This window comes from Gracilinanus agilis, chromosome 6 (assembly GCF_016433145.1).
Source record: "Gracilinanus agilis isolate LMUSP501 chromosome 6, AgileGrace, whole genome shotgun sequence".
Taxonomy (NCBI): Eukaryota; Metazoa; Chordata; class Mammalia; order Didelphimorphia; family Didelphidae; genus Gracilinanus; species Gracilinanus agilis.
Genome location: NC_058135.1, coordinates 194,801,153 through 194,804,747, shown reverse-complemented (window position 1 = coordinate 194,804,747; position 3,595 = coordinate 194,801,153). Strand labels below are relative to the sequence as shown.

Below are 3,595 nucleotides of genomic sequence, written 5' to 3'. Positions count from 1 at the left end.
AAGGAAGCCATTCCCTTTCCCTCTTCCTCATCTGACAGCATCCAGATACTTTCTGCTACTATCTCTTTTACCCTATCTCTTTGGCCAAGTTAAAGACCTCTTTAAGCACAAGTGATCCTTGAACAAGACACTTCCATCTTTCCACTTAGGGCATTTTCACTGGCTGTCCTCCATACCATACATTTGCTACTCAAGACATTCTTGTTCCCTTTTTAATTCTGGTACCTTCTCACTTTTAATAATTTCCAATTCCATTGTCTATAGCTTGATTGTACATTATTTTTAGCATACTGTTGGCCAGTTCAACTGTTAACTCCTTGATTTTGCCTTCCTTTTCATACTCAGCATTTAGCATGGTGATTGGTACATAGTATAAGATAAATAATATCTTTTTTCAGGTCATGTCTTTTTCCCTTCTTCATTATTTCTTCTAGTTTTTCAAATTTGAATCTTTACTCAATAAAAAAGAAAATAGTCTTAATGTAAACAGAGAGACGATTCAAGAATCAAAACTCAATATAGACCAGATCAAGAGTTAACAACTAGTTATATTTCTGGGCACACAAACACTTGGTGATGGGGATGATTGCAAAGAAAAAAATACATCATGTTTAATTCATCTTTGGGATTTTTGGAAACTAGAGGTACCATAGTGAAGAGCTGATTAGTATTGTTTTCAGAGGAGAAGAATGGGTAATTCATAGATTTGGACCCAGACAAGACCTTAGCTATAATCCAGTGCCTTCATTTGAAACTTCATGAAGAAACTGAAATGCAGAGAAGAAAGAATTTCTCAAAGGTCACACTGTTATGGTAAGTTCTATCACCAGGATACCACCAGATATACTGACCAATCCCATTATTTTGTTTGTTTTGTTTTTATTTATTTGCCACATTGCCTCTGTCAGAATTTGAGCTCTTTATTCTGCTACCCAACTGCAAAATTCTGCTTCCTATGGTGATGAAATTAAATATACAGGTTTTTTTAAAGAATCAGTTTATCAATTAGGTATTTATTACATTAGAAAAAAAGAATTATGAAGAAACATAATACAATCTGGTCTTCATTCTGATATAGAAATCAATTCATCAAGAGATATATGCCAGACACTACTAGGCTCTGAGGATACAGGGGAAAAAAAGTGGAAAGGTCTCTACCTTCTTTAGAATGCCAAGGAGCATATACTATTGCCCAAAGAGGGAAGCTTCATCAGAAGAGAATAGAGGGAATTGACAATGGATACTTGTCTATCAAAGAATAGTTTAATAATAGACCTGAGAGTGCTGGAGATAATCTAGCTCTATCCTCACAGTTTTCAAATGAGAGAGAAACGAAGGGCTTAATGACTTTGCCACAACGGGTAAATAATGAAAACAAGATTTGAACCCAGGTTCTCATATGGGATTAAACCACATGGATTCATGGGAAGGAAGCTCAGGGAGAATAAAGACACAGAAAAGCAAAGGCAGGATATTAAAATAAGATTTTGCCTACTTCATAATTTAGTTTAAGACTGGCATTGATTGTATTTGCTCAAATTTCTCTCAATAGAGTCAGACTTACAATGGTTTTTAAGGGAGGTGCTTTTGTCAGTGGTCTCCCTAAGGAAACAATAAGCTCATAGGTCCTATCAGACCTCTACTAGGGGATTTAACAGAGTGGAAATATTCACATTTCATACTCAAGACTGCATTTTTAATTAGCAATAATCGTGCCTCAGATTAACCTCATTGGCTACAATACTGCCACTGCGCAAAGCTCAAGACTGCATTTTAAAATTTTCACATCTGAAAATATTTTACCATTTGCCTTTAAACTGGACATTAAGAGCTTCAATTTACCTAGCATTCTCTGTCATCCAAGGGATGGACTCCCTTTCAATCTATGCTATAAGACCATCAGCATTCTCTTCCATATGACTTTACTAGACAATAAGATATCTGAATTTAAAATTTTAAAACAAAACAAAACAGTGTTTTAAATGAGAACTTCTTTCTTGTAAAAGGAGGAAAATCCAATAGAAGCTTACATATAAGCTGAACCTCTTATTCAACCCAAAATGAGGGAAGCAGAAGTCCAAAGAAATATCCAATCTGAGATCTGATAGTTGCACATAAATAAGAGACCCAACTAAGAAAAGCAGGATATTTAAAAAGAACTTAATAAGGATAACGACATATTTTCTTGTGTGCTCATTGTCCTACCAAGATCACCATGTTCCCTGATATTCTTTTTTTTTATAATTTTTTCCATGTTACATGCTTCATGTTCTTACTCTCTCCCTTCTGAATCCCCCCTCCTATAGCTGACGCACATTTCTACTATTTTCTTCATGTGTCATCTATCAAGACCTAGTTCCATATTATTGATAGTTGTACTAGGGTGGTTGTTTAGAGTTTACTTCCCAAATCATGTCCCCATCAACCCATGTGTTCTATCAGTTGTTTTTCTTCTGTATTTCCAATCCTGTAATTCTTCCTCTGAATGTGGGTAGCGTTCTTTTCCATAAATCCCTCAGAATTGTTGTAGGTCATTGCATTGCTGCTAAATCAGAAGTCCATTACATTTGATTTTACCACAGTGTATCAGTTTCTGTGTATAACATTCTCATGGTTCTGCTCCTTTCATTCTGCATCAGTTCCTAGAGGTCATTACAGTTCACATGGAATTCCTCAGGCTTATTATTCCTTTGAGCACAATAGTATTCCATCACCAACAGATACCACAATTTGTTCAGCCATTCCCCAATTGAAGGGAAAACCCTCGTTTTCCAGGTTTTTGCCACCACAAAGAGCACAGTTATAAACATTTTTGTACAAGTCTTTTTCCCTATGATCTCCTTGGGGTACAAATCCAGTAATGGTATGGCTGCATCAAAGGGCAGGCAATTCTTTAGCACTCTTTGGGCATAGTTCCAAATTGCCATCCAGAATGTTTGGATCAATTTACAACTCCATCAGCAGTGCATTAATGTCACAATTTTGCCACATCCCCTCCAACATTCGTTACTCTTCCTTGCTATTATTTTAGACAATCTGCTAGGTGTGAGATGGAGCCTCAGTGTTGTTTTGATTTGCATTTCTCTAATTATTAGAGATTTAGAACTCTTTCTCATGTGCTTATTGATAGTTTTGATTTCGTTATCTTCAAACTGTCTATACATGTCCCTTGAATATCAATTGGGGAATGTTTGATTTTTTTGTACAATTGATTTATCTCCTTGTATATCTGAGTAATTAGACCCAGAGTTTATTGTTATAAATATTTTTCCCAGTCTGTTGCTTCCCTTCTGATTTTGGTTGCATTGTTTTTGTTTTTACAAAACCTTTTTAATTTAATGTAATCATAATCATTTATTTTACATTTTGTAATTTTTTCTAACTCTTGCTTAGTTTTAAATTCTTTCTTTTCCCAGAGATCTGACAAGTATACTATTCAGTGTTTGCCTAATTTACTTATAGTTTCTTTCTTTATATTCAAGTCATTTACCCATTCTGAATTTATCTTGGTGTGGGGTGTGAAATGTTGATCTAAACATAATCTCTCCCATATTGTTTTCCAATTTTCCCAGCAGTTTTTGTCAAATAGTGGATT

General features: G+C 35.0%; 1 pseudogene; it reads right to left on the bottom strand.

Annotated features, from left to right (window-relative positions):
- Positions 1–1,598: 1,598 nt before the first annotated feature.
- LOC123253190 lies at positions 1,599–1,761 on the bottom strand (annotated as a pseudogene).
- Between the last annotated feature and the right edge of the window lie 1,834 nt (positions 1,762–3,595).